Source organism: Ochotona curzoniae, unplaced genomic scaffold (genome assembly GCF_017591425.1).
Source record: "Ochotona curzoniae isolate NIBS_2020 unplaced genomic scaffold, NIBS_Ocur_1.0 contig_3190, whole genome shotgun sequence".
NCBI classification, from domain to species: domain Eukaryota; kingdom Metazoa; phylum Chordata; class Mammalia; order Lagomorpha; family Ochotonidae; genus Ochotona; species Ochotona curzoniae.
The window spans coordinates 16,817,456-16,840,987 of NW_024465751.1; the positions used below are offsets into that span (position 1 = coordinate 16,817,456).

Below are 23,532 nucleotides of genomic sequence, written 5' to 3' on the forward strand. Positions count from 1 at the left end.
TAAAACAATAAATGTCAGTATCCAAATTCCTATGATTTCTGGACCAAGCCGTACTGAATCCTCGAACTCCATCCATATCTCATACATGTCTAGCAGGTTCTGAAATACTTGAAACATCATGGCTTATCTCTCACATATGTTAGCCGGAAGCAGGACTGAGGAAGAGTAGAACAATCTTGAACCACACATTCCAATATGAGATGTTGTCATCCCATGCTGTACTATGGCACACAGCTGCATTACATAGCCTTTCAAAAATCATACTCACACTATAGTGCTTGCTTCAGCAGCACATATAGTAAAATTGGAATGACACAGAGAAGATTAACATGGCCCCTGTGCAAGGTTGGCATATTCACACTATAACCTGTATAATATTTCAATTAATAAATGTCTCCTTTCTTTTCTCTTTTGAAATACTTTATATGAACTCTATGTGATTCTGTATATTTTAATTAACAAAAGTCCCTTTTACTCCCTATTTTTTCAATGCTTCATGCATTCTATCTGAAAGAACATTTCTATTTTTACAAAAGTATTTAGATATATCCTCCTTCCTAAAATATGTCATGTAAAATAATAGTAATAATAATAATAATAAATTAAATAAAGGAGATACACCAGGGAAAATAATAATGTGAACAAAAAATGGAAAAAGATATCATCACACCTGTAATCTAAGTGGAAATGGGTATGAGAGTTTTCCAAGAAATATTTTTACCATAAATCCATCAGCAGTAGACGAGGAATGACTGTGCTAGGGGTTCTAACCGACATCATTTTTGTAAAGATTTGTAGACTGTCAAGCCAATCAATATGGAATGCCACTGTGCTGTGTTTTTAATACTAACAGTAATGAAGTTGAGCAAATATTTTCCAACTGAATATTGACCATTCATGTTTCTTCTTTTTGGTGAATATTTGCTATTAAATTGCTCTCTTCTGTTCTTTAATTTAGAGGAATTTTGTTTATTTTCTGAAGAATAACTCTATGACGGATTCTGTACAGTAAATATGTTTTAACAAAGCAATGAATTAATTTTCTATATTGGATAGCGTAGTTCAATGTTTTCAATTTATATACATACATTCAATGCTGTATGGTGTAAGGGTGTAACATTAATAAACTCTCTGCTCTACTATTTCATTATATAAGGTACTGCAGCAGTCAAATTTGAAGAGGTGGAAGAAAGACTGCTTAGCTTGGATAAATAAAAATAAGCATTTTTTGTTTGTTTAATAGGTACAGGGTTTTAATCTGGCAAGGTTAAAATGATTCTTCTGAGATTTGGCTGCATAATGATATTATTATTATGTTACTGAAAAATTCATATACTTAATAAAGTTTAAAATTATAAGTTTCATGTTATGCATATTTTATCGCAGTATAAAATAATCCCTTGCACCTCTGAGGTCCTTTCCAATTTTCTTTTAAACTTGGTATATTTCTGTATCCACCTTAAAGTTCTAGCTCACATAAAATTATATTCATGTATGCATGCAAATGATTATTTGGAATATTCCTTACACTTTTCCCATAATAAAAAACCAATTGCTTAAGTATCATTTACGATTGGATTTTATCCAATTGTAAAGGTTAAGGCAAGGTTGCCAATTCATGCTAAATAGCATGGGTAAGGCAGAATGTCAGCTCCATGTGATTGTACTCAACACTTCCAGTAATAAGTCAATAGACACAATTAAAAAGTGTAGCAATTAGGAAAAGATAAAAAGATGAACTTCACAACTGACTGAGCCATGATATGACTGCAGAAATTCATAAAGGATCTAATAGCTGAAAGAGAAATCAGAAGTGTGCCATAGTCTTACAATGCAATAGTTGAACACAAAATTAGTGACATTTGTAACCATTAAAGAAGAACATTAGGAAAAAGAATTTAAAATACAGCACAATTTGCAATTATCACAAAATAAACTACATTATAGATTTAAAACAGCTAAAAACCAAAAAGCTCAGAATGCATATTTAAAATTTGATTAAAAAATTAAAGAGAATTAAGCAACCAGATAAAAGCAACTTGCTTATAGAAGTTTCAACAGGTGCTAAATAAAAAATAAATGACACGTAAATTTACAGTGATTCCTCTTAAGGTCCTAGGAAATACATTCATAGAAACACAAAATGCTTTTGATAAAATGAAATGGAAAGGCACACCTGTCTTTGGGCAAATATGTTTTTTTTTTGGGGGGGAGGGGTTCATTTTGTTTTGTTTTTTGTTGTTCTGTTTAAGAAACATGGGAGGATTCACTTTGCTGAACATTAAAGCATAGTACATAGTTATAGTAATCAAAACAGTAGGCCATTGTTTCGGTGGAGAAATAGCAGCCCCACACACTTATGTCCAACTAATTTTGACAAAATCATAAACAAAGGAAATTTGAACTGGAAAGGACAGTATTTTTCAAAGGCAGGGATGGGTACTTTTGCCATTACAGAAAGCAGTATTATGTAAGGGATGTTTCAAAACAGATCAGTCTCAAAATGTGAAACATAAAGTTACAGATAATTGTGAAATATAAGATCATTGTCTTTTAAGACTCACTAAAATAGTTTGAGGATTTTATCAAAAGCACAAACTGTAAGTAAAACATCTTAAAAAAGATGACTGCAAAGTTTAAGCGCTTCTGCTCTGTGAAAGACCAAGTCAAACGATTAGGTATAGACTAGGAGAATCTACCGACAAAACACATTTCCAACAGAAGACAAAACCCTACAATAAATAAAAAGCTGAACACTGAATTGCAAAAATGAAGCAAACCGTCCAAATAGAAACTGGATATAACATATAAAGATACATACACTAGCAAGGTATACAAACAGCAGTAAGCATACAGAAAATGGTTATATTCATGATACTTCATGGACATATCAATTAAAACCACACAAAAAATACCTTTGTTGAGTAGAATGGCTAAAAAATATTAAATAGCCACAGAATCAGTGCTCCCAAGAAAACAATGAAACTAAATTATATATTTTTGAAACTGGTGGTATCAGCATATCATGGTTCAAAAAGGGATGGTTTCTTACAACTTAAATTCTAACACAAAGTTTTTAGTATCTGGGAGAAAAAAAGACACGACCAATGACACACTTGTGTTTAAAGGTGCAAGAGTTTTTGGAGCAGCTTCACTGCAAGAATTAAAATGATGGCCTAGGGGCTAAAGTCCTCGATTTGAACTCACCGGGATCACATATGGGTGCTGGTTTTAATCCCAGCAGCTCCACTTCCAATCCAGCTCCCTGCTTGTGGCCAGGGAAAACAGGAGAGGCTGTCCCAAAGTCTTGGGACCTTGCACCCGCATGGGAGACCTGGAAGAGCTCCTGGCTCCTGGCTCCTGGCTTCAGATCAGCGCAGCCCTGGCCATTGCAGTCACTTGAGGAGTGAATCACCGGACAGAAGAATTTCCTCTCTGTCTCTCCTCCTCTCTGTATATCTGACTTTGCAATAAAAATAAAAATAAAAGTAAATCTTAAAAAAAATTCACTTCAACAATCAAGATAAACAAACTTTGGTGGATTCAAATGAATAGTGAGTGTGCACAGATTTTAGCCACGTCAAGATGCCAGAAAAACAAAAGACCATATTCTGAAGAACACTCTGAGAAAAATGGAACAGAGAACAGAGAGAACAGTAGAAGATGGGCACAATAGAAAATTGCCTGTACATGTCTTTCTTCCACTACAAACTGGATTTGTTCTTATTCTGGTTATTGAGATCAAAGCATGAAATACAAAAGGCCAATACACCCAGGGAAAAAAAAATTACATATCACTGTCTGTCAGGGAAATACAAAGCAATAATACAGTGAAGTGTCACCTTACCCCAGTTAGAATGGCTATGTATTAAGAGACAGAGAGAGAGAGAGAGAGAGAGAGAGAGAGAGAGAGAGAGAGAGAAAGGAGGAAAGAAGCAATAAATTCAGGAGGCAAGTCTGTAGAAAAAAAAGAAAAAAGGTACCCAAATCAACTGTTGGTTGCAGTGTAAACCAGTACGACTAATATGGAAGACAGGTTGGAGAATCCTGAGATCTGAAAACCAGAATCCAAAAGACAAACAGCACATTATTTACTCTGATTTGTGGTAGCTGAAATGCATAGTATAAAATGTATTCTATGTGGGTGAAATGAACATCTTTTCAGTTGATTACTATTAGTGGTTCTTGCTTATATTCCTGCTCAGAAGCAGTCTTTCTACTTTTTACTTACTGAGTTCTAAATGGAGCATTAAGCCTTTGGTTACAAAGTAAATTTAAAATATATCACTGCAAAAATTGAAACACATTAGACAAGGGAAAGAGAGAGGAAAATACCATTTTATTCTTTTGTTAAGCATTTATTTATTTTGATTGGAAAGCCAGACATACAGAGCAGAGACATAGAGAAAGATCTTCCATCTGCTGGTTCACTCCCCAAGTGGCTGAAACAACAAGAGCTGAGCCGATGTGAAACCAGCAGCTAGGAGCCTTCTCCAGGTCTCCCATGTCCAAGCCAGTGTCCCAAGTTCTTGGGCTGTATTCAACTGCTTTTCCAGGCCATAGGCTGGGGGCTGGATGGGAAGGGGAGCCCCTGTAGAACTGGCTCCATATGGGACCCCAGTGCATGCAAAACAAGGACTCTAGCCGCCAAACTACCACACCAGGCACAAAATATCATTATATTCTTAAAATTGTACCTGTCACAGGAGCTTGGCATAGCACCCTAGTGTCTAAAATCTTCACCTTGCAACTGCTGGGATCCCATATGGGTAGCAGTTTATTTTCCAGCTGCTCCACTTCCCATTCAGTTCCCTGCCTGTGGCCTAGGAAAGCAGTAGGGGATGGATCAAAGCCTTCTGACCCTGCACCTGTTTGGGAGACCAGGAGGAGGCTCCTGGCCTGTATTTCATAACTGGTACTTTGGTGAAAGAAAAGCAGGAAATGAGTGAAAATTGGTTTATATGCTCATCAACAATAGAAAAATACATTTATATAAGGTCCAAATCTCTATTTGTGGTTGACCTAGTCTTAATCACCTCTGCTAATTGCTGGCTTCCTATTACCATTATAGATTTCCATATATGCATATATATGAATGAATATGTATATTCACTTCCCATTTACTGTTTTATGTATTTTAAGCACACCCTACAATGTAGCATTATTGTTTTTTCTTTCCTGATGAGCAACACGGCTTATCAAGGTTAAATTATTCCTCAAGGTACAGCTACTAATTAGATGTGTTCATTTTTATAACTGAGCTTGTAACCTCGCCACAGCTAGTACTAATAATTGCTTGTTGAAATAATTTTAGACTAGAGCAGCCGGGAGTTGACTCAAAATCAGAACTGAATGAATGCCCTGTGATAAAAATCAAGGCCAGGCTTAAAGAAATATCCAAGGCCAAACCTCTTGGCAAGCAGTGAAGTGTCTTCCCTTGGAAAACAGAATGAATGCCAGGAATGGTATTGTCTGAAGGAAGGAATGGAGCATGAGGTTAAGTTATACAAGCAACTTGATATGAGCCAAAACTATGGGAATAAGTAGGCACGGTGAATTTAAAAAGTTGTTAAGCAGGTATCATTAATTTGAAGAAACAATCATGCAAGTTATGAACTGAGCATGAAAATAAATTGTGTGTATATTGAAATCTTCTCTGCCTATTGGCTTCACTACAATTTAGTATTTACAACAGCTTTAGAATTACTATTTTTAAAGTTTAGATTATAAATTACACATACTTAAAATTGCCACTCACACAGATTACCAACATTTCCAGAGTAAAATGTCAGCATATGTTTTCATTTTTTCTTCATTTTTTTCTGAGATATCTAACCTTCATTTTTTCTCATTAAAATTTTTAATTAAAATTATTTTATTATTTTATGATACAGTTCCATAGGCTCTGGAATTCCCCTTCCACTCTCCCTAAATCCCTTTTCCCCGCAGTTTATTTCCCCTTTATGATTGCAATGATACAGTTCTTCAGAAACAATCTTCAGCCCATCATTCTGCAATTTCAGTGTATCCTCATGTGTTTACCAATGCCTATATTGTGTAGAGTGCTTTGTTTTCTTCTAATAGTTTGATGATTTCTGAGTGCAGATTTATGTGCCTGATCTATTTAGAATTGATTTTTAAAATAAAATGAGAGGTGAGGGTGTTGCTTCTGACTTACCCAGGACGATATCCACTTGATGCTACAGCACTGTAGGTATGGACAACGGCAGAGTCCTGCATCCTATTCTCAAGATAGATTTAGTGTTTCATTTGGAGTCTTTTGATTTGAAGGTAGAGCTCATACTGCACTGCATCTTAACATCTGGGTAGATATGCTCCATTTCAAAGTTGCTATAAATCCCTCAAATGAAAAGCTATTTTATTTTTTTTAATTATTTTCCATGACAACATTTTGGAGATATAAGTATTTCACTCTCTCTCCAATCCACCCTCATTTATCCCCCCTCAACTATATTTCCAATTATTATTACAATAGTGTAGTCCTTTAACAGGAGTCTCAAGTGCAAAATCCTTCTACTTAAATGTATCATGGAATGGTAGGTATAGGCAATTTTAGAAAACCCAATATTCAATTTCCAAGGTATATTTACAGTTGCATTAGGAAGTTTCCTTTTATTCAGACGTATATATATATTCTGTGCCATGCCTGCATGTCTCAGTATACTAGTCTTTATTACATAGTTCACCTATGAGAGTGTATATATATATATATATATATATATATTTTGCATTTTGTATGAAGGCCACCTCACCTTATATCAGAGAGAACACATAATGGCTGTCCATTTAGGATTGGCTTATTTCAATGAGCTAAATGGTCTCCAGTTGGGACAATTTTGTTGCAAATGAAAGAATTTCATTCTTTTCAGTGGCCACTTAGTATTCCATGAGTACATGTACCATGCTTTTTATCCATGCCTTTTTGGCAGGCATATGGGTTGTTTCCATATCTTTGCTATTGTAGATTGTGCTACTATAAATATAGATCACTTTCTCATATGTAGATATATTTTCTGCGTCTTCGTACTCTCCATACTGAGTTTCATAGTAGCTGCACTAGCCAACACTCCCACCGACAGTGGAGGTAGGTGACTTTTTCCCCATAGCCACAACCAGAATCTATTTTTAGTAGATATGTGAAAGTTGACATTTCTCGGGGTAATTGACTGGAACCTCACCGTGGTTTTTTATCCCTATTACCCTGACAGCTATGGAGCCTAAACATTATTTCATATATGTCTGTTAGTCATTCGAATTTGTTGTTTTGAAAAATGCCTGCTCATTTCCTTCACCCATGTCTTCAATGATTGTATGATTTACTGTCAATGAGTTCCTGAAGCTCTTTTTGTAAATCATGGATACTAATTACCTCTCTGTTGTGTAGTGTGCAAATATTGTGTCTCACTGTTGGCTGCTTCTTCGCTTTGTAGATTATTTCATTTGCTGTATAGAAGCTTCTTGGTTTGATATAGTCCCATTTGTCAACATCGGCTTTTCTCATGGTTTTTCTTTTTTTTTTTTCTAATTTTATCTTTTTATTATATTTTTGATTATCTTTATATAGTTAATTAGGTAAAAAAAAAAAGGTTCAAGGGCTATAGGGAAGGGGGTAAGACTATTATTTCCTTATTGTTTCCTTCATGTATCTGAGGTAAAGTGGGATATTGAAGGAGAAGCCCCACCCAGTTTCTCACCCACCCCAACTCTCGGATGGGGGGCATGCTCTGAGATACTTGCTCAAGTGGTTTGATAGTCCACCAGTTATGAATCACCGCCAATCTAGGCATTCCAAGCATGATGAGGTCATTGAAGAATCCACTGATTGACATAATCCATCATAGAGTCTCCATTTACCCCGTATTTTCCTGCCCTCATAAAGCTGATGTGGTTGATTGACTTGTTTTGTCATCTGTCTTTTCTTGGTTAGGGTTCTGAGTCCATCATTTCAATTGGGCAGATCCCCAAAGAAACTTTGAGGTGTTCTCAGACCAGATTCTTGTGTGTTCTAGCAAGTACAGGGCTCACACAGTCCATCGCCCCGATCAGCTGGTGGTTGCAATTGCTGGGTTGGTTCTGTTTTCAGCCCCGACATCCACTGGAACCAATGGGTGTTGCCATCCAGCCTGGTTCTGCCCAGCACTTACTCAGCCCTCACATAAACCAGTGGGAGCTACAGGCTAGTCGGAGCGACCCACGATAACCCTCAACCAGGTCCTCCCCCACCCTGGTTTGCCAGTATGTGTAGCAAACTAGTCCAGTCTGTCCCATATCCCATTTGGCTCTCGTACATGTTGAAGGGTATTGAAGCTTAGTTCTATCTAACCAGCTCAACTATCCAGCCCTCGTGGATGTTGTGGAGTGCCTTTCTGTCTAGCCAACCCAGCCCCTGTCCTGTCCTAGTTTTTGTGCCCTCCCATTGGAGTGGGAACCCAAGAAGGAGGAGCCCACTATTTCCCTCCCAGGCCTCTCCCACTTTCGGATTATGCACTCTTCAGGTGGTTCTGTGGTTTGACTTGATAGAATTAGCACCCAATGCCAGCTTCTGTCAGCTGATGCTGCGGCTAAGCCCAAACAGCTCTAACCCACTCTAATTTTGTTTCCACCAGTAGGAATAATCCACCCAGCCTGGCTTTTCCCTGATCTAGTCCACATGAGGCCCACAGGTGTTGTAGCCCTGCTTAGTCTGGTCTGCCCCAATCCCAGCTCAGGCTGTCTAGTAGGAGTAGCTGTCCAGGAAGGGAACCACCCCTTATTCCCCTGTCAGCTCTGCCCCGTCCCTTCCTGATTCTCACGTGTGTACTGGTTGGGTGCTGCGGTCACATCCGGTACAGGCAACCTCACCTTGGCATTCTGTATTGTGCACTGGTTTTTGTCACGACTGAACCTGGCTCAACCCACACTCTGTTCTGGTGCTTGGATTTGCCAGTGGATGATGTAAATTGATTCAGCCTGGTCTTCCCCTGACCCATGCCAAATGTATTCCAGTGGGAAATTTTCCATGACCTTTTCTGGGCTGTTTCCTATCATGCTTCTTGCAGTTACCTGCAGGGACTGTGTTCTGCCAGAGGAGTTTCCCAGGCTCCTCCATCAGAACCCCTCCCAATGCCAGATTTGGCACATACCAAGGAGTCCATGAGCTAGCCATACTCAGTCCACCTCCTGTCCTAGCAGGAACAGTACCTTTCCTTGACTGGCTTTTAACCCATTCTGCTTCTTGCTGTTGGATGTTTCAGCCCAGCCATGGCTCGTCCATACCCACATATAGCTCACATATGGCTCAGTGGGGATTGAGACCTTGCCTAGTCCTTCCCACATCTACCCTGGTCCTCCAGAAAACCAGACAGTGTTGGAGTCTGGCCCGGCCTGGTGCATCCAGTCCCAGTCCACACTTGTGCCAAGGGAGACTACAACTATTTCCTGATCAAAACACAGCCCCCATTCCAGCCCACATGCCCATTGGTGGGAACCTCAACTCAGTTAGTGTGTCCCCTTAGCTCCCCAACCGGGTCTGTTTCTAGCCACAGATCATGCACATGCCAGTGGTTGCTCTGACTCAGCTTAGTTAGCCCCTCACCTGTCCCAGCCTCTGCCTTAGACACTGTGGCTTAGCGTCCCTGGCTCACACAGTCCAGTAGGTGCAAGAACCTAGCTCAGCATAACCTGTGCTCCATGCTGGTTTCTAGTTTTGCTTGTGTGGTAAGGTTTGCTCAGTCCTGCCTGGTACACCTCGTTCCGTTACCAATTCACACATTAGCCAGCTGTTGGAGCTACTTTGTTCAGCTTGTCTGACCCCCAGATCTGGAACGCATGTTCACCAGCAGGGGCTATGACTCATCAGGGGCGTTTGCCAAGTTCCCCCACTTGATCCACTCCCCGACCCAGTTCTCATATATGCCATTGGGTTTTAGGCCAGTACCTGGCACAGTCTGGCCTTAAATTTGGCCATGTATGAGCTGGTGAATGCTGCATCCCGGCCCACTCCACACGATATTCAGGAGGCACATTTGGGTGCTGCTGCCTTGACCAGTCCAGACTGGTGTGGGTTCCTTTACCTGTGAATGGCAAGCTCCTTGGTCACACCTAGCTTAGTCCATCACCACCCAAACTCTTGAGCTAACCAGTGAGGCTAGAATTTCCACAGGATGTGGCCCACACATCCCCCACAGAATCTACCCCTGGATATGGTTCTTGAGTGTTAGTTAATGTAATGGCCCTGCCTAATGTGACCCCTCTGCTGATCCATCATCATGTCATGTAATAGGATATCTTGCGGGACAAGCCCTAAGCGTTAGCTTTTGCATGAACTGGTGTTCAGTGCTCAGCATGGTTAAGTGATTGCAAGTTCTTTAAAGGAAGACTTGCTGCCATTGGGAATCTTTAGGATTGACTCACAACCCAGAAGCACAATGGGCTCAACCTGGAGCTACCTAAGCAGAGATTCAAAGAAACAAAACCACAGAGCACCTGGCCGGGTGGCCAGCAGGTGGAGCCTGGCACTAAATGATGCACTGGCGCCCAGGGACAGCTCACCATGTGCACATGGTGGCTGGGGTGTAGGATCCAGGCATGAGATACCCCATCCTGAGGCCCACCAGTTGCCAAGAGGCTGCTGGAGGTTTAAACCCCCAGACCCATTCATTGTTTTTCTAAGGAGCCTTTACCAATGCCTTTATTTTCTGGAGTGCTTCCTAAGTTTTCTTCTAATAGCTTGATGGCTTCTGCATGCAGATTTAGGTCTCTGTTCTAATTACATGAAATTAAATAATATAGTGACAAGTGGGGGTCTCACTTCTTATTCCTGCAACCTGATATCCGTTTAATCCCACAGCATTTATTGAAGAGACCAGCCATTTTCCATGTGCTGTTTTCTTATGTAGTTCTTATGTAGAAGATTAATAGCCTGTATATATGTGGATATATCTCTGGAGTTTCTATTCAGTTCCATTATTCTCTGAATTTGTGCCAGTACAAAATTGTTTTCATATTTTGGTTACATAAATTTTTTCTTCTGATGAAAGAAGAAAAGCTGCGGCTCAATGTGCACTTTCAGGATCTCAGGAAAGATCAACATACTTACCATTATGTTAAAAGGTAATTTTATCCCTAATTGATACTGTTTCAAATCTTGGCTGATCTACTGCCAATCTAGCTCCTTATTAATCAGCCTGTGGAAGCAGTAGAAGATGATGCAGTTATTTAAACCCTTGCACACAGATGAATTACCTAGAAAAATTCCTGGCACCTATATTGAGAACAGACCATCTCCATTAGTCATTTGGGGCATTAACTAGGTGATGGAAGATCTCTTTCTATCTCTCTTTCTGCAACTTTGATTTTTTTTTTAAAGATTTATTTTTATTATTATTATTTTTTTTATTGGAAAGGCGGATATACAGAGAGGAGAGACAGAGAGGAAGATCTTCCATTCTGCTGATTCCTCCCCAAGTGAGCGCAACGGGCCGATATATGCGATCCGAAGCCCAAGGAGCCTCTTCCGGGTCTCCCACGCGGTTGCAGGGTCCCAAAGATTTTGGGCCGTCCTCCAACCTGCTTCCCCAGGCCACAACAGGGAGCTGAAGACGCGGGCTGCCGGGATTAGAACCTCGCCATAAATGGGAATCCCGGGCGTGCATAGGCTAGGACTTAACCACTTGCGCCACCGGCGCGGGCCCATCTGCAACGTTTGATTTTAAAAAAATCCATAAATCCCTTTTTTAAAATATAATTTTCCCGCCCGGCGCGGTGGCGCAAGTGTTAAGTCCTCGCCTGCACCCCGGGATCCCATATGCGCCGTTCTAATCCGCATCCCTCGCTTCCCTTCCAGCTCCCTGCTTGTGGCCTGGGAAAGCAGTTGAGGACGGCCCCAAACTTTGGAAACCTGCACCCGCGTGGAGACCTTGGAAGAGGCTCCTGGCTTCGGATCGGCATAGTATCGGCCCGTTGCGCTCACTTGGGGAGTGAATCATCGGATGGAAGATCTTCCTCTCTGTCTCTCCTCTCTGTATATCCGCCTTTCCAATGAAAAAATAATAAAAAAAAAAAATATAATTTCCAAGTAATTCCTCAAATAGCTGAGAGCTCTGATTGTACCTATCAGTAAGTAAATTAGTTTACCTTTTCCCTACTTTTACAATATTTCTCTTATTTCTTAAATTTACTTTAATTTCTTTAATACTACTATTCTCTAGTAATAAGTTTAGGAGCTATAAACTTTTGGATTTTATTATTTCATGATGCTGCTCAAAATGCCATTTTCTCAGGCTTTACCTCCAGGAAATTCTTATTATCTGCTATGAAGCCACAATTTATACTTTAAAATTGAATTGTACATTTCTACATTAATGAACAAATGTTTCATCAATAGATCATGTGACCTTTTCAAAAGTATTTAAAGCATAAGCAAAAGGCACTAAATCATTTTCTAAAATTCATTTTTATGGAAAGAGGGGAAGGAAAGACAAAGAATACTAGTAACTTCCCAAATAGGTAAAACATTTAGTGCTGGACCAGACTGAAGCTAAGAAGCAGCATCTTCCTCCAGGTCTCCCATGTGGATTTGGGACTAGAGAACTTGAGTCATCTTCCGCAAATTTTCCTAATCATGTCCTCAGGCAGATGGGTTTGAAGTGAATTGCTACCCACACGGGATGCCAGCATTGTAGGTGCTCATTGCACCTGCTACATAACAATGCGAGTCTCTGAGCGGGACAGTACTACAGCATCAGCCCTAACATCAGAAGACAGCCGGTGATCTTTTTAAAGATTTATTTATTTTTATTGGAAAGTCAGATATATACTGAGAATAGGAGAGACAGAGAAGAAGATCTTTCGTCCAATGATTCACTCCCCAAGTGACCACAACGGCCAGTGCTGTGCACATCTGGAGCCAGGAACCCAAACCTTCCTCCACGTCTCCCATGCAGGTGCAGGGTCTCAAGGCTTTGGGCCGTCCTTGACTGCTTTCCCAGGCCACAAGCAGGGAGCTGGATGGGAAGCAGGGCTGCCAGGATTAGAACCAGTGCCCATATGAGATCCCAGCACATTCAAGGCAAGGACTTTTGGACACTAGACCATTGCGCCAGTCTTAATTGTGTCTTCATTACCTTGTCATATTACCACCTTTAGTAGCAGTTGCATATATATATTATATATTTTTATTGTAAGTCTGGTTGTAATGGTGTACGAGCATATTTACACTCTTGTATTTTTAACATAGTTTGAGAATAAATTGTGTGAATAAAATACTCAAAAGGAAACACAATCTATTCCTGAAATATATATATATATATATAATAGCAGTTAAAGGTTGAGGATCCACTACAAATAAATCTTCTATTAGTTAAAAGGAAATATGAATACTACCAACAGCCTCTACCAAATGCTGATTCTCTATTCTCCCTTTAAAATCTCACAGAGCCCCCATGTGAAATTGGCAACAATGCTGATTTTTTTAAGATAATCCAGGTATGCCATAGAGAAGCTAAGTGGTAGAATTTATACCAAACACCGTTTGATTTGAAAACTTTTGCTTTTATCTGCCTCATTATTACTGATTACTGCTTCTAAGGTATAATACTTAGCACAAATAAAATGGAGCAAATACCAGGAATTCACCACTTTGTTGTGTATATTCATTTTGAATATATATTAACACTTCATAATGGAGATGCTTTTCAAATAGCATTTTTCTTTAATAAAATGACAGAATAGGCCAATCATTCACTAACTCATTCTTCATTTAACAACTTTAAAAATAGTATTATTAACCATCTCTGAGTTGGCGCAAGTATTCTTTTCCTTAATTGTGTGATGTAATTATATTTTATGTAAGAATAGAGAACTAAAGTTTGTATTGCTCTTGTATAGAAAATTATATAAAGTGCATTTCTCTTTGTCAGCTGTGATGGTTCTGTTCCTGTTGCTTTCCTCCCTGCTAAGAATCCACAGAAAACAAGTCTGTCATGAGCCAAATGTCCACCACAGGGAGCCTGCTCCTGCTGCTGCAGAAGTCAGTTTACCTTCAGATTCATTACATGAAAATAGAATATGATACTTCCATCACTTACCAGAATAGTCTCATTTAAAATTAAGGAAACATCTAATGGTGCAATACTCAACCTGAAAATATTATCTTTAGGATGAGACATTTCATAATAAAAGAATATGTGTATTTGCCTACTTGCAGAGAAATATTTAACTAGAAATAATCAAATGTACACTTTCTGTGTCTGCAGCAAAGTACAAATAATCCTAGAAATATTCTGGCTTCTAATTAATTTTCCTAAGCAGAATTGCATATTCTCAAAGAATTTCTTCAGAAATCAGGACATCATAACATATTATGATGAATATTTTTCCACATCATCAATAAATCATTCATGAATGTTTACAAATATACTTGTTGTTTTTAAACTTTCTGAAGCAAATCTTAAATAGTTCAAGCAAATACTTAACACTGAAATATTAAATACTATTAACTTGTACAATTCAAAAATTGTAGCAATCATAAAGTGTAGTATATTATATCCAGGCATTTAGGTAACCTGGGGAGTCGTTCTGTACCTCAACCATTAAGCAGAGTCTCTCATGGTCCAGAAGGGTTTTTAAAGACATGCCAGAAATTGGTAGAGTTGGCTGAACAATAGAATGAATGACTTAAAAGTAAAAATGCTTACTTAATATCTTTGATGTAATCTTTGCCATTATATAAGAAAGATAATTTCAGTTGCATGTATTTTAAAACTAATCATGCTTAAGTAATCCAAATAAGTTTGTAGAACTCCGCTGAATTTAATGACAGAAGTACCTTATGAAAAATTATCTTAGATCATGGTTAAAAATGGGCCTATTAGATCACAATATATTAGTTTTCTCTGATTAATTTTGTTTTTAAGAGCATTCCGTTGGAAAGCAGATATACAGAAAAACAAACAAATAAAGCTCAAACAAATAAAGTTCTTTTCCTAGAGTGTGTCAGTATGCTAATATTCTAACTCAGAAATCAGCATTTGCACCAAAAAAAAAAAAATCACTAAAAAGAAATCCTTTTGCTTTGGGTATAGTTGTAAAGACAAGGATGACCAAGGTGTTTGTTTTGTTTTGGCTTGTTCTGTTTGTTGTTGTTGTTGTTTTGTTTTCTTTTGCTTTGCTTTGCTTTGTTTTGTTTTCAATGTCATTCCCTATTCCCCTCATCTCTGCATGTCTGTGTTTATATGTGTTTATATGTGCCTATCAAATCTCTTTCAAGAAAGTCTAACATGTAAAATATTTATCCAAAGTTCTTATTAGGAAAATGTTATAATGTCCATGAGACCTCACAACTTGTGTTTAGGTGAGTGTTGCTTTAATGTTAAACAGTGTAGGGAGTGGAGGTTCAGCCTCGTGGTCTGGACCCTGCACCCCAAGGAATGCCTGAATTAAACTCCTACCTGTGACTCTAGCTTCCTGTCAATGCAAACAGTAGTGATAACTCAACCAGAATGGGTTCTAGAAACTTCATGAACTACCTGGATTGAGTTCCTAGCTCACAGTTCCAGCCAAGTCCCAGCCATCTTAAGCATGGAGAGAGTGAATTGGATGGTAAAAAGACCGCCTGCTTGCTCTCTTTTTGCCTCAAATAATATTTTCATTTAAACAATTATCAGGGCATATACAACTTCATATTTTAGCAAGTAAATTTATTGAACAATTCATATTTTTGATTTTAGTATGTACTATACTTTTGATGAAATATTCTTGAAGTCTTTATCATAGTTAGAGGATATTGAGTAAGCAAATTTAACATCAAAATCTTAATTTAACCAGGTTTCACGCTGATCACCAATTTTGGCCAAATGATACAATTTTACAAAATCACATTGCAATATATCTCTTCCTTCACTATGTATTTAAAACGTGCTCTCACAAAGTTATTTTGCCTGAGATTCCCAGCAGTGGTTTATGAGCATTTTTTAAAAATCAAGATTATCATCGACGTTGAGGTTTCTAGGTTTTAGAAGACAGAAGAAGAATCATTATGATAGTACATCATACTATAGTTACGTTTCCATAACTTACTGTTCAATTGCATTTCCTTTCTCATTGTATAAATAAGAATTTTAGTTTAAGTTTTAATTTTCTATTTTGTTTTGGTGTCCGTGTTGTTGTTAGAAACTGTCAAGTATGCGCTGCAGCATTACAGCTGCAGTCACTATTCCGTACACTAGAGCTCATCCCTTCCACACCACCAAGCTTTGTATCCTTCCACCAGGGCCCCATGCCCTCCATCCACACTCATGTCATAGACCACACCATGCAATGCTTTCTTCATTCCTTTTTCCTAAGATTTTATATAAGTAAGCTATTAGAACAATTTTCTTTCTTTGTGCAGATTATCAGCATGATGTCCACCAGATTCAGATTCAGCCATACTGACGCCAATGGCAGAATTTATTAAAGCTGAAGAATGCATAAGATTCTATTTTACATATGTGTATGTTTAAAAAATTCACAGAATTTTACTTTATCTTTTAAATTTGCATTTCTATGTTAAAAACTCATATTCATGTATCATGTATATATATATGTATCACATATATACATATATATATATACTTTCTTTACTCATTTATCCATAGATGCATATTTAAGTTGTTTCTTTTACAAGGCTGTTATTATAAAGCCACAATAAGCATAGGAGTATGTGGATTTCATTTCTTTTGAAGATGCATTCAGACTATACATTTATTTTCCTATTAATATTTAGGATTTTATTTACTCTGCAGAATAACTTATCAGATGTTAGATCTACTCAAAAGATTCCTTCTTAGTAATGATGCTTTTTCATCTGCTAGCTTTGAAGCTATCTTATTTATGTTCAGCTCTTTAATAATCGAACCTTGATTTATATGTGTATGATGGGACTATTTATATCAACAATGATAGTCATCTCTCCTCAGTCTCACTTTGGATTAAAATGTAGTTGATTCCCATGAGTCCTATTGACTATACAAAGCTTGTGGAAATCAAGCTAGGGAATTGGAAAGAAAGAACAAATATTTTTCCTTGTTTCTGACTTGGGGGATGTTTGACAGCATCTACATCCCTTTCAGAAATCCAGTTCCTGGCAGGCAGGCTTTCAGCAAAGTGGTTCGAGTCCCTCACTTCTCTAACTCCAGTCTTCCCTTTGGTCTAGTGACACCTGTGACTTCATGCTTTGCTGAGATGACCTCAGAGCATTGTGGTTAGATTGCTAGCCACATTTAACATGTATAAAATGTTACACAGAATTATTCTCAAATAATTAAGAAATATGTTACTTTTTTTCTCTATTTGAAATGAACAGATATTTCTCCTTTTTTATCTTGATGTTGTTATCAGTTTATATATATATATATATGTATATATAAATTTACATCAATCTTATCCTGTGGCTATACACTGTTTGCTAATTCCTAAAAAGAAACAAAAGCAAAAACAAAAACAAAAAAACTCCTCGTTTTCTAGTGCTGGGAAGTCTATACTTTCCTTTCATTTTACGGTGGCTTATTTTTAACGCATTAGTTCCACAACCTCAGCATTGTTAAAAGGATATATTCATTTATTTATTTAACACAGCAAGAGAGAAAACTTTCATCCTGGTTCGCATTCTAAGTAGCAGCAGCAGCTGAGACTGGCAGAGCACAAAGAAAGTGGTCCCAGACTGTGTCCTATCATCCACTGCTTTCCCAAGTGCATTAGCTGAGAGACTGACACAAAGCAAAGCCGAAGAACTTAAGCCAGCGCCAATCATGTATTACTGGCTTCACATGTAGCAACACACAGATTTTTTTAAAATCAAAACTCTAAATTTGTGCTCATGCTATTATTCACCGGCAAGCTTGAGGACTTGGCCAGCCTTCTGCTGACAGTTCTGAGCCCGATCCTCTCTTTGGGACACTGTCATATTCATATCTTGGCTGCCATTACAGGTCTCCAGTAGACTAGAGACCAGGGATTTCACCTTCACTTATTTCTTTAGTATCTGTCTTCTTTATGAGTAATGGAGTTGTTTACCACGTTTTTGATCAGAGAAATGCCTTTTTGATTTTCTATTTTCTTAATACCCATTTCATTGAACAATGCTTTGGTATTTGAGAAGACCATGGAATATAGTATGAAATGACAGATTTGGCTCTAGCAGAAATGCTATGCTTTAGCTATTAGTATCTTGCATTTTTTGAGTTAGAGGTTCACTGAGTGTTCCTCAGAATGAGTAAAATTCTCCAAACATTTACTATAAAGCAGGCGATATTTTAACTGCTGAAAAGGAAATCCCTCAGTTGTGAAATCAGCTTTATAAAGGTGCATATTCTCATCCTGATCTGGATATAAAGCTGATGAGCAAGGTAGTCTTAAGGAATTTTCTCAAGGTCAAACAATGAATTATGTTTCATGAACAAGCTTCAGAACTAGGCATTTTGATTCCGTGTACTACTTGACTGTTTTTGCTAAACCAACCAGCAAGTGCTTTGGCAAACTCCAAGATCTACGCGATCATTAGGTAAAAGTAAGAATCCATTGCCTATTCTGGGGAAATGTGTTTGTTCTTCACGTTTATATTAACTATTTACAAGTGGTTTATGCCAACATCTCTAAGCCTCCTGAACAGTGATTTCAATAAAGGAAAATCCATTCTGCTGTATGCCTTGAGAATAAGCTCTTTCGACTTAACTTTGTCTCCGATGCATATTACTTGGGGGATAGCTGACTATTACACCGAACAAATCTCTCCCCCAGCTTTGTGAATCCATCTAAAAGATGCCTCAAGGTGAAGGTTCGGCAATATATTCCAGAAGCATACAAGCTTTGTATGAGTACATTTCTGACGTGCACAGGCTTGACAGCCTGGAAGTTCATGTATTATACATGAAGATACAGCCTCTGGTCCTAGTAACTACTTCTGCATGAGTGACAGCCGTAAACATAATGTCCATCACAGACTTTGTTAAACTCGACTACAAGTAAATTTCAATGTAGGTATCTAAACCCATGCATTGTCTATGAGCTTCCAAGACTGTTGGGTTAAAGTAATTCAAAACAAAAATAATTCTTGTATTACTTATGATCATAAGATTCCACTAGAACATTCATATTTGATCAGAGAGAGACAGAGATGTGAGGGAAAATTTACTCCAATTAATATTGTCTTCATTGTAACTTCAGCAGTTAACAGAGGATTATTTATATTTGCAAAATATAGTTCTTTTATTTGCAAATTATAGTAGCTTATAACTGGCCTAAAATACTCAGGTAAGATGTTGTTAAAAATTGTTTGAATATAATTTAAAATGAAAATATGGTTTCTTGAAAAATATTGAAAAATATTAAATAGCTCTATATTCAAAGAGAGCAGATATCAAAGATTAGATCAAGGATTTTTCTAGTTTTAAAATTTTAAAAAATGTTGCATTTACTAATTAGACTTTACAGGTTTATCAAACAAATATCAAAATATACTATATGGGGGTTTGCACGGCCGCCTAGTGCCTGAAGTCCTAGCCTGGCACAATTGGGATTTCATATGGGTGCTGGTTCTAATCTTGGTGACTCAATTTCCTATCCAGTTTTCTGCTTGTGCCCTAGGAAAGCAGTCCAGGATGGCTCAGGCAAACCTCATGGCAGATCCGGAAAAGGCTCCAGGCTCCTGGCTTGGGATCAGCAAAGCTCCCGCCATTGCAGCCACTTGGAGAGTGAACCAACAGACGGAAGATCTTCCTCTATCTTTCTCCTCTCTGCATATCTGACTTTATAATAAAAATAAAATAAATATATATATTTTTAATGTACAATATGTTGGCTGGGCATTGTGGCACAGAGAGTTAAGCCTTTGCAAGATTCAAGCTTGGCGACCCCAACCATGCTGCTGATTCAATCTGCTGCTAATTCCCGTGTGATACAGCTGATGCTGGCCCAAGGACTTAGTGCTCACATTGGCACCCGTGGCTTCTGGCTTCACTCTGGTTTAGCTTTGATTCTTGCAAGCATTTGGGAAGAGAATCAGCCCATGAATGATATCTTCCTGTCTTTCCCTCTCTTTCTGTCCTTCTGCCTTTCACACAATTGCATCTTTTTGAAGTACAATATATGATTTTATATCGTTTCTTATTTTAAATGTCAGTTCATCTATTTTGTATGGTTGCTACTCTTGAGTATTAGGAAGTTTTAGAAAAAACTGGTAACAAAATGTATCTACAGATAATCTTTTTAGGAGGCCAAGTAATGAGCAAAGTTCTTATATAAGGTTTTTATACTGATTGGTAGTTTAGGAATATTATGGAAATTTAAAACAAATGAAATTCATCAAAACTGCCTTTTTACCCAGAGCAAGGTATTGGGTTCACTAAATCTTATTTAGTAATTTTTTTTCTTATAAACTACAATGAAAATTTAGAAATATTTACAGGCATGTCTGCTTCAGAAATCCATTTATCTCTTACAATATAATTCAAAAATGTTGTGGAGTCTACTAATGGTATTTTCAAACTAAATGTTATAATAACATTCTAATTATGTGTGAATTTTATTAAGTTGAGTGCATACTAAGACAACTACAAGAAAAATATCAGCAAAATATTTTAAATGCACTGTATTTTAAATACATTGTAGATTGTTCTAAAAGGCAGGAGAATAGTCAAGATAATCTTAAAACATCGAGTTTTTGTGGGAGGCATTTGGTGAATCAGGCTGCCTCATGTGACACTAACTTTCCATTTAAAAAAGCCAGGTTGAGATGTGAGTCCACTCCAGATTCCAGCTTCCTGCTAACGCTCATATTGGGAGGTGACCAATGGTGGCTCAATTAGTCGGATTTCTGCCACCATGTAAGAAAGTCAGATTGGTTTTCAAATTCTTAACGTTGATATACTTTGATATGTCCCAGCATTTCGTTTGTGACGCAGGGGATGAGAGCTCTCTGACTAAATCTTCTTATAGTTATTTTAAAGATTCATTTTCTTAATGTTTTACCAGTTTTTAATTTTTTATACGATTTACTTACCTTTATTGCAAAGACAGATATACAGATAGGAGGAGAGAAGGGAGGAAGATCTTACATCTATTGCTTCACACCCTAAGTGGTCTTAATGGCCAGAGCTGAACCAATCTGCAGCCAGGAGCCAGGAGCTTATTCTGGGTCTCCCGTGTGGATGCAGGGTTCCAAGACTTTGGGCCATCCTCCACTGCTTTCCCAGGCCACAAGCAGGGAGCTGGGTGAGTAATGAAGCAACCAGGAATAGAATCTGAGCTCATATGGTATCCCAGTATGTGCAACACGAGGACTTTAGCCACTAGGCTACTGAGATGGGCCCCTCTTTCCTTTGTTTTTTGTTTTGTTTTGTTTTCAAAACATAAATGGACAAATGAGTTAAAAGGCCTTTTTAAAGTAGGTAAATAAATAAACATGAGTATTCAAGAGGAGTTATAATAAAGCTTTCCTAGCTTTCCTAGGTAAAATCATTTAATACAAATACTGATATAGTAGAACAGGAAAGAACATAGAGATATTGACTCACACATTTGAGATTTTTGCTAATTACTCAAATACAGTAAGGGAAATTTGACATTCCCATTAGCAGCATTAAATGTTTCTTCCATTCTACATTGCTAACTTAGACAAGGAGAATAGCCCAACTAATCATTATAATGTTTATATAAAACACTTTGAACAGTGAAAAGTAGTAGAATGTACAATATTGCAACCGCTATTAGGGTCATTATTGAGAATTTTAATGCAGCATGTGTTAAAGTATATAGATAGACTCTATTAAGCAAAATATTATGGCAAACTAAGTATAATTTAATATATGCAATATTTTATGAGTTTGAGACTAATTTTCCAAGTGCTTAGCTAACAATGATTTGCCTTAGTATCTTTTAAATTTAATTTAGTGAAATATCAACAAGTAAAATATTTTCATTATAGAAAATAAAACAGTACTACAAGACCTATATTAACAACTTCTTGTCCCCTGTACGACTTTTACTCCTCATTTTCCTTCTCCCTAACAGCCACTTAAACTGTCCATTGGACTCATCTCCACTACATCAGTCACACACACTGTTATCTAGTTCTTATTTTATGACTTTTCTGTCCTTTGTTGATTTGATCTATAAATGATAATTCCACATTTCACTGCCTGTGAATATGCAGTACACTCTATCTAAAAAGCTCCTACCCTCTTGCCTACAAATACTCCTTACGTTACGTTTGCGTGTGAAGGCCAGCTGCAGCTCCTCTTGGTACCATTTCCACAGTCCTACTCCCCAGGTGATGTCAGGTTATTACTGCTCTGAATGCTGCAGCACCCTCAACAAACGTCAGAGCCCATGTGATACGAAGCTGTGTAAAATCATTCTCACCTACCTGAGCGGGCGTTCTCAGTGCATGTAGAATATATGTTTTATCATCACATCCTAGACATTAAGAAGAGGTCAGGACCCTCAATCACGTATATTAATACTGTGGGAATGGATGAGGGATTATTCCAAACTAAGGTCCTGTTTTATATCTCGCTTTGCATTTCTACAAGAAATGAATGAGATTGCTATTCTTCCATAGTCTTTTTAGTATATGTTTTGGCCAAGTTATGCTATTCTAAGAGGTGTACAGTGGTTTCTTATTGCCTCAATTTGAATTTCTCTGATGAAAAGTGATTGAGAATGTATGTTCATGTGTGCAGCTTCCATTATATTGGATGAATTTTCTGTTTCTGCTCATTTTTTCTTTGTTCAGTTTTAAGACCTTTTTATATAATATTAAATAATATTTTTATCATATGTGCCTCTTAACAATATTTTCTTTTGCACTCTGCTTTGCCATCTCAGTCTTTTGGCATTGGCTTTGACAATGTAGAAAATTTTAGACTGAATAAAATTTAGCTTATCAAATATTGCTATCATGAATATTACTTTAAGTATTGTATCACCGAGATCATCTAGAATTTATTCTGGGTCATCTTCTACTTCTGTTACACTTTTGCACTTCACTATAATTTACATTCATTTAAGAATTCAAGGCTGTAGGTGCGGTGGTTAAGGTCCTCGCCTTGCACGCCCCGGATCCCATATGGGCACCGGTTCTAATCCCAGCTGCCCCGCTTCCCTTCCAGCTCCCTGCCTGTGGCCTGGGAAAGCAGTCGAGGACAGCCCAAAGCTTTGGGACCCTGCACCCCCGTGGGAGACCCAGAAGAGTCTCCTGACTTCGGATAGGCATAGTATCGGCCGTTGCGCTTACTTGGGGAGTGAATCATCGGACGGAAGATCTTCCTCTCTGTCTCTCCTCTCTGTATATCTGCCTTTCCAATAAAGAAATAATAAAAATAAATCTTTAAGAAAAAAAAAAAGAATTCAAGGTTGTAAAATGTCCGTGTTCTTGTGTCTGTGTGTCTAGTTTTCCCAAACTGTTTCTTTTTTTTCCCACTATATTGCTTTGGTTCATTTTTTTGAAAGATCAGCTGATTCTATTTCTATAGGTTTAATTTTAGCATCCCTATT

At 37.8% G+C, this 23,532-nt stretch overlaps 1 non-coding gene across 1 annotated transcript; it reads left to right on the forward strand.

Moving 5' to 3' along the window:
* Positions 1-274: 274 nt before the first annotated feature.
* LOC121155993 lies at positions 275-381 on the forward strand. Its single transcript, XR_005883785.1, has one exon. It is a non-coding gene; the product is annotated as a U6 spliceosomal RNA (small nuclear RNA).
* The last annotated feature ends 23,151 nt before the right edge of the window (positions 382-23,532 follow it).